This window comes from Ambystoma mexicanum, chromosome 2q, assembly GCF_040938575.1.
Source record: "Ambystoma mexicanum isolate Mex_15411 chromosome 2q, UKY_AmexF1_1, whole genome shotgun sequence".
Classification (NCBI taxonomy): domain Eukaryota; kingdom Metazoa; phylum Chordata; class Amphibia; order Caudata; family Ambystomatidae; genus Ambystoma; species Ambystoma mexicanum.
Window position 1 is genome coordinate 769,735,091 of NC_090924.1, and position 14,512 is coordinate 769,749,602.

The window sequence follows — 14,512 nt, forward strand, 5'->3', positions numbered from 1 at the left end:
TGGTCCACTGTCTGCGACCTCGGTCCTGGGCCCTTCCACTCTCCACCTGCACTGCCTCCCTGTCAACCCCTGCACTGGGGGACTGTCTCAGTATCCTACAGCCCCCCCTTGACGTATAATACCCAGTTGCACTGTCCTAGCTATGAAATAATTTCCCGACCTTATATATAAAATGAATAATTTTAATAAAGATCTGATGGTGAGACTAATTTCATTTTTTATGTTTTTAAAACAGGTACATCCTTCATTATTGTATGTGTCACGAGTACCAGACTCCGGCGGATGGCTTTTTCAACCGCCAGTTGCTTCTCCGCGTGAACAACGTTACCACCCTGACCATTTTATGGGACGATCGCCAAGTACAAGTATGCCCTTACGCGGTACTAATGGCTAGATGCAACATACAGACCGTTGTGGTGGCCTAGTGCCTCGTTGTTGGAACAGCCATGCGATTATCAGTGCGACCGAAGAGCTTATTTTATCGTAAACCAACACCCTGTGTACTGCACACGAACATCGCTTGACTCAAGACGAACTATTTTGGATCGAGAGCAAAGAAAAATGCAAATCGCTGAATATTCTCTAAACATTTGATGTCCAATAAATGTACTTTGCCAAATGTACAATCTTGCCGTTTGCTTTTAAACCACAGTTTCATATTCCGAATTGTGGCGCTGTATTGTGAGATGATCTAAGACCCTGTGTACAGCAAAGGAACATCGCGTGCCTCAAAACTAACTTTTTGGAACGTGAGCAAATAAAAATGAAAATCGCTGAATATTCTCTAAACATTTGATGTCAAATAAACGTACTTTACCAAATTTACAATCTTGCGATTTTGATTTAAAAGTACAGTTTCATATTCCCAATTGTGGCGCGCTGTGTTGTGAGCTGATCTGTGTTGATTTCCGGGTTCTGTGTGGAGTCGCGTAGAAGACGCCTGGGCGCGTTTGCCTACGCAGCACAGTCACGTCACGGATAGAGGCGGGGAATATGAATGTTTTGATAAAGTCTGTTTCAGGGGCGGGGGATTTGATTTAGTGCCGCAAAAGCAGGTGAGCCAGGTCGATGGGGGGAAATGATAGGATTATCAGAAAATGGGGGCTGATTTCGAGTCCGTTAATGGACGAAAAGTCGGGTAAGGTCCATAGGAAAGTTTTCTACGATCTACCGATTTATGCTTAAAAACACATGGCCGAACCGTAGGGACAATAAAAAAAAAGTCCCGGAACTATCCTTTAAGGTCTTGGCTTATATACTTGCCAAGCGCAGAATTGCCATGGGGTGGAAAGCATGCAACAGACCTAAGGTAGTGGTCTGGTGGAACGATCTCCAGAAATGGACCAAAGCGGAAACGTCAGTATGGAATGAAGCTGCCAGTAGAGGAGGGGAGGAGGAAGCGGTAACCCTGATGGCCTGGAAACATTTAGTGGCTGTCGGGGTCCACCCAGGACTGCTCAAGCGACCATGATACTTCTGAGAATGCTGATGGGGAGGTACCCCCGAAAGGGAAAAAAGCAGAGTGCGAAGTGGAGTAGGCTCAAGTTGGGGGGTGGGTGAGGGGTAAGCACTAGGTACTTAACGAAATGTACTTGATGCTAAAGTATTATGACAAGCACTGCGGGGTTTGTTGAATGTTGATTGTTGTAAAAACTAATAAAATTGTTTTGTTTTTTTTAAAAACACGGAGAAGTCGGTGACTAATATTGAACGCTGCATGAAGTTCTGGGCGAAGCTCCCACTGACCATGATGGGGAGAGTGGCATTGCTAAAGATGGCGGTGTTGCCTAGGTTGTTGCACTTCTTCTTGGAACTTACCTTACATGATACCCAATCGATTCTTTGTCAAGCTCCAAAGCCTGTGCAAGGGATTTATATGGCACAACACTAGAAATAGGATAGCCCTGTGGAAATTGCAAAACACATATGACAGGGAGGGAGGGGGCATTAAATTGACAAACTTTGAGATTTATTTTTGAGCTAGTCAATTACAGTATGTGACCAGGTGGTTGTCGGATGACTCAACACCAGAGTCTAGGTTACTGAAGGCAGAATGTGACCCATTCTTTCTGAAAGAATGGATTTGGTTGTCAAACTCACGACAAAGGGGGTGCACGAGAATGTTATAATTGGGTCGGAGGGTATGGCAAAGAGCTTGCCAGGCTTTGGAGAACCCTCCCCGTGTTCCCCACAGATACCGTTAGTAGCATTGGCTGGGGTGGACGAGCAGCTGAGGAAGATAATCCAGAAACATTGGGAACCAAATGGCATTGCAACGTTAGGAGATAAAATATATGGTAGGATAGGAAGGCGGTGGAATTTGACACACTAGTAGAAAACACTGGTCTGTACCAGGGACAATATATTACTTACACCAGATTGGTGTGGATGGTTAAGGATACATGGGCAGATACTGTGCTGGAGGGTCAGCCCGACACGGCTGTGGAAACAATGGAGGCCATGAGGTCTCCCGGATTTATGAACTACTCATGTCCAGGGTGGGTAAAGAGGTGCTCCAGTTGAGACGGGACTGGGAAGAGGAAGCCGGGGAACCTATGAGGGTCGGGTTGTGGGTGAGAGCCCTAGGTAACACAAAAAAGTGTCAAGAAATGCGCAATTGCAGCAAATCCAGTTGTACATTACTCATAGGGCGTATATGACCCCTCAGAGGATTGCACGATTCAAGAATGCTGGGATACAAACATGTCCTAAACGTGGGGAAGTAAATGGGGGAATGATACACATGTTCTGGGCATGCCCTGAAATAAGGAGATTCTGGGAGGTGGTGGCCCACCGCTTGAATAAGAAAGGGATTAAACTGGAAGTGGAATCTTTGTGGGCGTGCATGGTGGGAGGGTTTCTCAGGCCACCCAAGATGAAACATGTGAGTAAACTTAAGGACTTGGCCTACATACTGGCCAAGCACAGTGTAGTAACTTAAGTCCAGACGTGCAGGTAAGTTACAAATAAGCCTTTAATGTCTCCAAGTACAGGTTTACTAGTAGGAGAACAGACACCGGCTTCCCACCCGGCGGGCTACACCAACTGACTTTTCTAGAACTCACACACGTCACCCAAGTAGCTCTGTTAGAGCAAAATACACATAACACAGGGCCACTACATGTACGAACACACACGTAGCACAACACCACACCCACACGGCCCATACCACGACACTACAGAGGCCACAAACACTGCCACTCGCACACATACATACTGGCCTGAACAACGCAAACAAATCAATCTTCATTCAAAGAGAGTTCCTCCAAGCTGACTCAAAAGTCATGGAGATCAGGATCAAAACCCTCCAGGAAGCCAAGAAGGGAAACCTGTCACCGCCTCCCAGATCAGTACGCCTCTTCCGAGAGGTGCGATAAAAATCCGAAACCTCCTCCACAACAACGTCCAAAGGATGCACTTCCCGTTACTGGTATCACCTGAACATTCCCTGTTCACATCACGCCGTGGCTCCATCTCCATCTGCCGACTTACATAGCCCGAAAAGTCCCTGTGATTTTCCTTGGATCCATCGACAACCAGCCTGGTTGGAGGAAGTTTCTGGCTCATGGTGGTAATGGCAGGGAAACCAGTTGCCGTTGCTTCAACGACACCATGCTCCTTACACGAACACAGACTTTTTTTTGAATAGTTCAGCCATGGTACTGGGAGGGGGGGCAGGTCACGGTCCCATCCACAAAAACGAAAGAGCTCCAAACACCGTGGAAATAACACAAAAATGCCCAGCAGCTCCGATGGACGCGCACCACAGCGCCACCTACAGGTTGCAGGGGAAGTTAGCACCTTGACGAGACACCAACTCCTGAACAGGCGTCCCCCGGCGTCGGACCCAGGGGCTTGTACACCCCCGCTGCGATCGCCGGAATCTTCACGCCCTACAGGACCATCAGGCTCCAAACCGTGGCTCACCCACCTACAATTGGCTGCGAAACTCCTGGGAACCTGTCGATGGCCCCATCAACCGATGGACTGTCCCGAGACCAGCAGTCCACAGTCTCCAGCGCCCACACGGCGGTCCCCGGCCTGGGACCCAGGGGCTTGGTCACCCCCGCTACGAAAGCCCAAATCCTGACCTCCGGCTCCGGACCCAAAGGGCATTGGCACTCGCCCTTGCTGCGGACCACCGGAGACCACAGACTTTCGCTGGAAACATCAACAAGGCGATGACAGCGAGCGGGACCAGCAACGGTTGTATACACTGGAATGGATCCTGCCGGGTGGGAAGAGACTTGGAGGGCAGTGTCTTCTCCAGATGTGCTGCCCCCTCCGCAGCAGCCCCGATCCCATCCCCGTCGCCAGTGTAGTAACGTAAGTCCAGACGTGCAGGTAAGTTACAAATATGCCTTTAATGTCTCCAAGTACAGGTTTACTAGTAGGAGAACAGACACCGGCTTCCCACCCGGCGGGCTACACCAACTGACTTTTCTAGAACTCACACACGTCACCCAAGTAGCTCTGTAGGCACGTGCATTCACACCGTACACATTCCATTTCAATGACTCACCACCAAGATAGATTATAACACACAGGATTGTCATGGTCTGGAAAGCCAATAATAGACCGAGAGTGGAAGTGTGGTGGTGCGACCTTCAGAAAGGGGTGGATGTGGAGATAGCAGTGTAGGGGCGAAGCAGTGAACAGAGGGGGGGGGTGACCTAGGACAGGTATTGATGGCTTGGAGGCATTTAGTGGCCACATTGTCTGAGTCGGCCCAGACTGGCTCTGCAGAAGATGATTCCTCGACAGGTGCAGAAGGGAGTACACCCTTGGAGGATACGGTGGAGAATGGTGTAGTGGAGTAAGCTCAGGAGGGAGAGGGGGGTAACAGGGAGGCAATGGACATATCATACTGTTGTTTCACCTATGACTGTTGTTTACTGTTTGGTTTATTTTGTTCGTTTGTGTTGTTAAAATCAATAAAAACTATTTTTAAAAAAGATAAGTGACATCTTGGGCTCAAGATGAAGAAACTTATGCTACAGACACGAAGATATCAAGTAATTTTGCATGTGTACATATGCAAAGAAACGCAAGCAGACAAAGTATTCTTGAAGCTAGCTAAGTAGTGAATAAATTACGGCAAGCACCAACATATACATATATAGGAATAAGTAAAGAATGGATGTTTCCACTACGTGTTATATCAGAACTGGACCAGAGAAGGAATGGCTCCTTTCCAGTTTGTCACAATTGGAAAAGCAATTGAATTAAACAAGCAGATCTCAGAAAGGCAAAACTGGATCAGCCCCAAGGAGCCAAGATCTTATCGGACTCGGATGAGCAGAAAGTAGTTACAAACCGTGTGAAAGAACGAAACTCCTGTTCAGAAGACATGGACGAAAACAAGAAAGACATCAGAGGTCTATTAAAAAATAGTATTTTAAATGCCCCAGAGCTCAAATTTGTGGTCTTCAGTCACGTGAAAGGATGAAATTGGACAAATATGACGAACCACACCTACGCATGAAGGCATAGTGTGCCTTCACTCCCTTGAATTCTCCAGAGCAAAGAACATTTCCAAGGACAAGTTCAAAGCCTTAATTGACAGCAGACCACTGAGGTGATGATAGATGATATGCTAATTGTGGGGAAGCTATGGTTATGACCAGCTCACCAGCACCTGGAAATCCAGCCTGCATGCTGCTAAACGTAGGTGGAAAAGCACTGACGGATGTAAGAGTGCCAACTAATTGTAGGGGGCCACAGAACTAAGGGCCCTATAGTTTGTATAGCCAATGGGATGTTGTGTATTTAGTGACGTTCGTAGTGACCTGTTTGCGGGGAGGGCTTAGTTTCTCCATCTGATGTTAATGAGCCTATCACTTTCTTAGACTATTATGGAGCGCATAGTTAGATGTTCCCTTAGAACTAATCACTCTCTTCAATAGGTTTTTGTAGTTTGCCAGATAGCATGACGTTAGTAAATACATAGGTTTATGTCATCAATGACGAGTTTTTACTATAAGTACAATGTTTTTTTCTGAAACAAATTGAGAAACCATGCATTGAGACGTCCGTAGATGTCTGTTGTACTAGTATTGCTACCTTGTCTTAAAGGGCTGGGGCGACTCCCTCAGTTCACGTGGTAGCAGAGTGATGATGGTTAAAAATCCATCAACATAGTAAGCTTTGGGGTTCCCGGCAATATCACACGTCCTCTGCCCTTTAACTGAAAGAACGTGAAGCTCCCTGTAAATAGCGCAACCAGTTTTTTCAGAACAAGCCAGGTCCCTTGTTTTCAGGTAGAAACCCCTCCCGACTTGTACAGGAAGCTGCACGTACAGAAGGTTGAAGTGGCTGATAAAGAGGCGGCGATCCAGAGAATCAGAAGTCAAAAAAGCAGATGGTGAGTAAAAACTGTGAGGCGGCAAAATTGTGAATGGGCAGTAGGTGAAGAGAGTGATAAGGGGAAACGAGTAACGGAGGGAGGTTGGGGTAAAATGCAACTCAAGACGATGAACGTTGAGTTATTAAGTAATTGACTTGAGAAGAGCCAAGCAATGGCTAAGCCCAGTGTCCAGCGTCATAAAGACGTAACAGAAGGAACTGTATCTAGAGTCCCATTTGCGGATGACGTAGGCCACAGACTTGTTTAAAGACAGTCAGAAGAGTACGGTTCACATCCCAATCAGGGTATTTTTTAGGGGCAAGGGTAAAGTCTTGAGGATTGTGGCCAGTTGAGTATGTCTGTTTGTTTTATGTGATTGAAAAGAGATATATGTGGTGAAGAAGTAATAGAGGAATTAAGAGATGTAAAAAGGAAAACGCGAGATTCACGAGTTAATTATTTATTTATTGAAATTGAATTGATGATGTTTAATGAATAAAGTAGATTGGAGTAAAAGGTGATATAGAAGGTTTGGAGCTGCGACGTTGGTGCATGCTCATATTGTATTATTTTCTTGAAATCTATTCATTTAAAAAGTGCAAAGAATAGAGGCGAGTATTGACAGTAAAGTGTGACGAGTCAAAATGGAGGATATTACTCAGATTACACAACTCTGCAAAGAGTTGCCGAAACACGCACCCAAGCTTAAACAGTATAGTGCGGAATGGGTTAAAAGCATGGCAGATAAGATGTTCATGCTGAAGCCACAAGGGGGATCACTATCGAAGGCAGTTTTGCAGCATATGACGACATATTTGCATGCAGTATACACAGGGAAAATGTTCGACAAAAGGTTAGTGAGCTTAGAGCTCTGGAAAATGTACCAGGAAGAAAGGGAAGAGCCGCCTCCGGAAGACTGGATACATAACATACGCAAAGAGGGGGGTGATGAGCCTTCTGCTTCCCCTGCCATGCATGAAGTAAACTGTGATAGTGGGAAAGATGACAGATTGTACCCATTAAGAAAGCTTAAGGCAGCAACAGGGAACAGCAATCCGGCGTATGAGTCGCCTGTGCAAAGCAGTGATGAGCGTGCAGAGAAAACTTCTGAGAAAGAAGTAACCTCTAAAGTCCCAAGGGACAAAGAGAGACGCGACAAGGAGAGAAGTGACCGACCAAGCACATCCTTAGATATAGGAAGGGAAATAAAGAGATGGAAGGGAGAAAAAGATAAGGCTAAGGATGTAGCATTCATATAGAATGAAAGGATGGATGGCTGGTCAGATTTTGCTCAAACTCGATGGTAAGATCATCGAGGATGTGAGGCAGAGGGAAGACCGAGATTAAAGAGAAAACGGATAGAGAGAGAGAGGAACGATTAAAAGACGATGGGGCAAAAAGGAAAGATGGACAAAGAGGGGAACAGTTGTATCAAGACGAACAATTGAAAAAGCAGGAACAGGCAGAGAAGCAAAGAAAGTATGACAATAGACAGAGGGCAATCGAAGAAGGAGAAAGATTAGAAAGAGGAAGAGGAAGAACAGAAATTAAGGAATAAAAATACAAATGTGTAGAGTTGAGATACAAAGGGCAAATGAGAGAAGAGACATGAAAAGAAAAGAAGAAGACAGGGTGGGAGAAGAAACTAGGAAACAAAGAGAGCTTGCTGATGAAATAGACCAAAAGAGGAGGCAGAGAGCATGCGATCTTCAACGTGTGGAAAAGGAATTGATGGATCCTAATCCAATAGTGGTATGGGAGGACATAGAATAATTCTTCCCAGCACATGAACCAGTAGCAGGTCTATCCAGCGCAAATCTAGAGGATGAGTTTGACTCCAGAAGCATTGGGGACGCAATCGACAAAGTCTATCAGGATATGAGGACTAAGAAAGAACTAAAGGGAAAGGGTAAAAACGATTGGCTCAAGAGTACACAGCTATACGACAAAGAGGGAGGCTTGTGTAGTTTTGAGCCTAAAGAGCTATCTTTATATAGACTGGCTCTGAATAGAGACGAAGAGGAGAGAAGCCACACAAGTTGGGGACAGGATATGTCTGATGAGGTCCGAGAAACCTTCCATGGGGAAGAGGGAGGTAAACGCATGTGGTCCTGAAGTATGTTTTTCAATGGACAAGGAAGTAAGATGGTTGGATTTAGACCAACCTATATCTTGGGCATCAGAATCTCTGACGCAACTCGATCAACCTAAAGGGTGATCCCATGGTGAGAGGGAGGGATTCACCACCTTATGTGAGCAGGTTAAGGTCGCTGCAAGGAAGAAGGCGGTGTGGAACCAGTGTCCCTGCTATGAACAGACTATGCAGGATGAATGTGAATTTGGGGTTTCACAGTTTCCCGTGTTAGAGAAAGGGAAGCCAGACCACAGTATATACCTTGGCCGCAGATTGATAAGGATAATTTAAGGTGTAAACTTCAGAGTTTAACTTCTGTCACTGGGAAATGGATACATGAATTAGAGAACATGACAGGAGGAAACATGTTAGCTATAGGGGACATTAACAGTCTCCTAGTTCCTATGCTTGGGGAGAGAGCGGATGATGTCTGGTCAAGAGCAGGGTATTTGAGTGTCACTGTGTTCGGCACGGCTCATGATGGAGCACTGTTTAACAACTGCAGGGCGACAGTCTGGAAAGCGCTTAGAGTCAAACATGGGAGCTATAATGACGAAAAAGATGCAGGAAGGAAATGATCCTCTTGTTTACGTTCAGAATTTTCAGGAGGAATAGAGTTTAGAGACTCGCTTGTGGGAAATCTATACCTGTATTTTATCATATACTATGCCAAGAGCTGCCAGAGCCAGTACAGAAGTAGCTCAGGAAATTGGTGGGCATGGAAGCAAAGCCATGGTCAGAAATTCAGCTGACCATTGCGCATTATTGCAGACTTTTGCAAGAGAAGAATCAAAAGAAAGAAGATACTAGGAAAGGTGAAGAGGCGAAATTAGTGCAGAAAAAATTATCAAAGTATGCCATTGGAGGGGCAATGTTGACTAGTGGAGAAGGATCAGGTCCACAGCAAGCAGCAGGCATGCCACAGGTGAATAACTAAAGGCATCATTTCGATCAAGGTAATAATGGATTTGTACTACGAGGTAGGGGACACATCCGAGGTAGAGGATTCCAGAATAATCAGGGAAACTTCCAGAATAACCAAGGTGGGTTTCAAAACACGCAGAATGATAGTCAAGGCATGCAGGATGGGCAGATTAGGAAGCTTCCTTCTATATGTTGGACATGTAGTATGCCAGGAAACCTTGCGTGTGTAGAAGCCAAGGGTTTGTACAAAATGGGCAATTCTCAAGGGGGGGGACTGCATATCCGCCTGCATACACTCAATAGACTGGAGATGGGTTTGCTCAAAATCAGACAGTGCGGCAAACAAGCGCTGAGAGCACAGCAAGATTTACAAATGCAGCACATAATAAATCCGCCGCAAGGGCAGTCACAACCTTCACCCATGCAGATACAGCAAGGAACAAGCAAGGGACAATTGATGACTCCTAGGACAGGAGGTGTCACTGTCAATGGAGGGAATCCTTTCACAGGTACAGGGATGAGAATGTATCCACAATAGGACAGCTCACTGGGAAACTTGATGTGTTTGATACTATCTGTAACGCCCAATCCTCAAGAGGAACCGAGGGTTGACGTTAATATAGGGGGAAAATCCTTTTCGTTTTTAGTAGACATGGGTGCAACACACTCGTGTATATGAGAGGGGAAATTTACAATGTCTGGAAATGCCATGAATACTCAAGGTTTCACAGGAGCTACAAGTATAGTTCCTTTTACTGAAAAATTACCAGTGTCTATAGGAGAATGTGACATGTCTGTACCATTATTATATTCAAGACAGACACCTGTCAATATACTAGGTCGAGATTTAATGACAAAAATGAACATGACGATCTCGTTCACTGATGAAGCCATAGTGTGTTCAACGCCAGGAATGCATTATTTGAATGTGAGTGAGTTTATTATGCATTTGCAGGACAAGTGACCATAAGAGGAGTGCCATTAGAATGAGAAGTCTTTTACTATGGGGTATGCATCTGTTGACATGGCTACCAGGTTTAGTCGGGAAGAACTATGAGAGTACCAGATTAATTTTTATTCAGGCCAAGGATACCTATGGATGTAGAAGGGTGAGTCTTACCTTTAGAATTACAGGCAGCCATGGTAAGAGGAGACAGGGCTTTGCTTGATGGAACTGATTATGAAGGCTGATGATGGTGTACAGTGATTGCCAGGGGGGAAGGTTATAGATTGACGTCTCTGAAGAGGATATGTTTAGAGACCATCCTCAGATGACGAAGTAGTATTTGAAATTACTATTAAGGTTCCTCAGAAAATGATGTTGGCTCAGAAGCGTCCCGAGTATTTCGATGAAGACATGGCAAAAGTGGCAGTCTCATTATGGACAACAGGCCCCTAATACATAGTCCTATTGAACGGGGCTGGAGATGTAAAGATTAAATTGAAACCAGAAGCAATTTTACCTCAAGCACGGCAGTATCCCATGTGTCGAGAGGCGGATGAAGGTATTTTCAAGACGATATCTGCCATGATGGAACAGGGTATCTTAGTGACGCCAGAGTCACTATATAATACATCAGTGTATCCGATTAAAAAAAGTAAAGGGGGTTGTGGCGTTTAATACAAGACCTTTGCCCAATTAACCAGATTGTAGAGGCCGAGTTCCCTCTAGTTCCTAATCTTGCAACAATCTTATGTGGTATCCCTGTTGAAGCACGATATTTCACTGTGATTGATATGAAAAATGCATTTTTCTCAATCCCATTGCATAAAGACTCACAGGATCTGACATCAGTTACTTTCCAACAAACTCGACTGAAATTTACTTGTCTGCCCCAGGGGTACTGTGAGTATCCATCGATTTTCAAAAGAGTCCTGCAGAGGGATTTAAGCAATAATGATGTGGAAAGTGTTGCGTTACAATACGTAGATGACATATTGGTCTGCAGTACCTCAGAGGAAGAGTGCAGACGCGATTCAGTTCAACTGATGATTATTCTTGCAGAGAAAGATATAAAGTAGACAAAGAGAAATTGCAGTATTGTCAAGAGGAAGTGTTATACATAGGTCAGTTAATTTTGCATGAAGGAAAAAAGGTTACTCCTGAGAGAGCAGAGGCTATTTTGAAAACAGTAAAGCCACACACGATAAAGCAAATGCAAAGATTTCTGGGACTGTGTAATTATGTGAGAGCATGGGTCTTTGACTACAGTTCATATATAAAGGCCCTTGTTGCAAGGTCTAAAGAAAGCACAGGCAACTCAGGAAAGAATTGACTGGACTGAGGAGATGGAAGAAGGGTTTGAGGAGTTGAAAAAGGCAATTTGCACAGCTCCAGTTTTAGAGATTCCCAAAAGTTGCTGAGGAATTCTTTTTGTTTTCACACTTGAATAGCAGTGTTATGACAGCAGTACTCATGCAGAGAACCACGTTGGGCTACAAGCCCCTTGCATATTACAGTGTGATTTTCCTTGCGAATGATCTTTGGCAGCTGCGGCGTTCGCCATTGTAAAGGCTGCAAGCATAGTAATGGGGTGTTCCATGACGTTATTTGTTGAACATGCATTGTTTGCCATTTTGGAAAAATCAAAAAGGTACGTTGACTTCTCAAAGGGCTTCTGCCTACAAGGCAGTCATATCGATTCCAGCCAAGTTCTTTGCAGAATAGTGAACCCTGCCATGTTTGTAGCAGAACCACTGGCAGAAGACGAACATGCACATGATTGCTTGAATTATGAGGAATTTTATGATGAACTTCATGAGGGTGAAGGAAAATGTGTTGGCAGCTGGATAGATTCTCTTTATTGATGGTTCTTTAAGAATCGATCAAAATGGTGGACAAAGATATACAGGTGCTGCTGTGGTGAAGCACAGGGCCAATGGGGAGTTTGAAGTATTAATAAGTGCACGACTACCGTCCCACTTTTCAGAACAGGCTGCAGAATTAGTGGCGCTGATTGTCGCGCTCAAGAATCATGCAGACCCCCTCATCCTTAGGGAGTATCAGCGGATTGCGGGCCTGAAGGTGAATGAAGCCAAAACTATTTACTTCCCGATCCAGGGTGGTGAGTCTGCGATCCCAGAGACCTGGCCATACCATGTCTCTATTAGAGCATTCAAATACCTGGGCATACGGCTAGACCCGACACTTGAAGGGTTCCTCCAACTTAACCTACAACCACTAATTGAGCGATTCAACAGAGATACCTCCCACTGGCAATCACTCCCCCTATCGCTAATGGGTAGAGCCGCTTTATTCAAGATGATGGCCCTCCCAAGAATGCTGTACGTTGTCCAAAATGCGCCATTTACTATCCCCAGAGAAACCTTCGCAATTATTGACAGAAACCTCCGCATGCTGCTACGGGGGGTGGGAAACAATCCAGAATTGCTCGATACGCTCCAAAGGTCAGTATGGGAGGGAGGCATCGGTTTACCCTGCATACGCACCTATTACCTTGCGACACAGATCGGGGTAGTAAATGACTGGATGCACGCAGACCCCACACTACCATACATTCGTATTGAACTAGAGATCATGGCCCGTTAACCCCGCTGCAGATCCTGTACGCCACCCATAACCAACTCCCGACACTGCCCAAAATGACCCACCATATCCGTTGGGCCTGGCGGGATGCACACAAACTAGTCGGCTGGAAAGGAAAACCGACACTATCCCAACCCATATGGCACAACGCGCTCCTCCCGGAAATAGTGAAAATGGGCTCTTTTGGTCACTGGCTCACAAAAGGAATACACACACTAGCACATGTGATACAAGGGGGCCACCTCCTGGACTTTGAGACCATGCAAGAGTAATTTGACCTGGCACCCATGGACCAGTTTAGACTTGCGCAGCTTGCCCACGCCATTCGCACCCAATTCCCTGATACGACAAACATACCCCCCTGCTCTCCCATCGAGACCAATATCCTCCCGCAACGCATCCCCTCTAAAGTTACTTCCACTCTTTACCAGGCCCTTAACTCCTTTGGGGCCACGCAGCTAGATGGGCTCAAAGCAAAGTGGGAAAGAGATGTAGGCCAACTGGAACCAGAAGACTGGGTAGAGGCATTAATGTCCCCTAGAGAAATCGGTATAGAATCGAAACTGAGACTAATACAATTGAGAATCCTTCATCGCTCACATCATTCACGTACCGCAATGGCCAGATTGGGGGGGGTGGGAGAGGACGAGACATGCATTAGATGCAACACTGAACCTGCTACCTTTTACCATATGATATGGAACTGCTGGGTGGTACAGAGCTTCTGGGAGAACTGTATTGACATGATCTCTGCTGCCCTGGCTACGCCAATACCTAGAGACCCCAAAATGGTACTCTTAGGCATCTGGGAGGAAGTAGAACTGTCTAAATATGGGAAACGTTTCTGACACTTGCGTTGGGGGCAGGCAAAAGACTTATTGCCGCTAAATGAGGCTCTGCCGATCCACTGTGCCTGAACCGTTGGAGTAACGAATTAGACAGATGCGCAGCCTCAGAACGCCAGATCTATAACGCGTGGGGCTGCCCCCGCAAATTCGAAAAAATACGGGGCAAATGGTTGGATGCTCTTTGAAATCCGCTAGTGGAAGTCGATCAGTGCCACTATTAACATTGGTTACATGCCTTGTTTCACAACTGTCTCACGGTCCGTTTTTGATACTGCCATATTGCCTGCATCTATTATATGCCTATGATTCACGTTTCATGTTTGATTTTACGATTGTTTTGTTTAAAACTTAATAAACAGAGTTATAAAAAAAAAAGAATCATGCAGACCAGGAAGTAGTGATGTACAGTGACTCCACCTATGTGACTTCTACAGTGCATGCAGGGTTAGCACGTTGGAAAAGGAGAGGCTACCTCTGAGCAGATGGCCCTCAAGTGCAACATACCGCCTTATTGGGTAGGCTTATTAAAGCACTACAACTCCCAGTAGCCATCACAGTCGTTAAGTGTGCAGCTCACACTAAAAGGGCAGATTTTATCTCAGGTGGAAATCAAGCAGCAGACAAGGAAGCAAAATGAGTTGCATATTCAGAGATTATTATGAAGTTTGACACGCCATATGTGAATGAAGGCATGGTGGTGATGATGGGTGTGT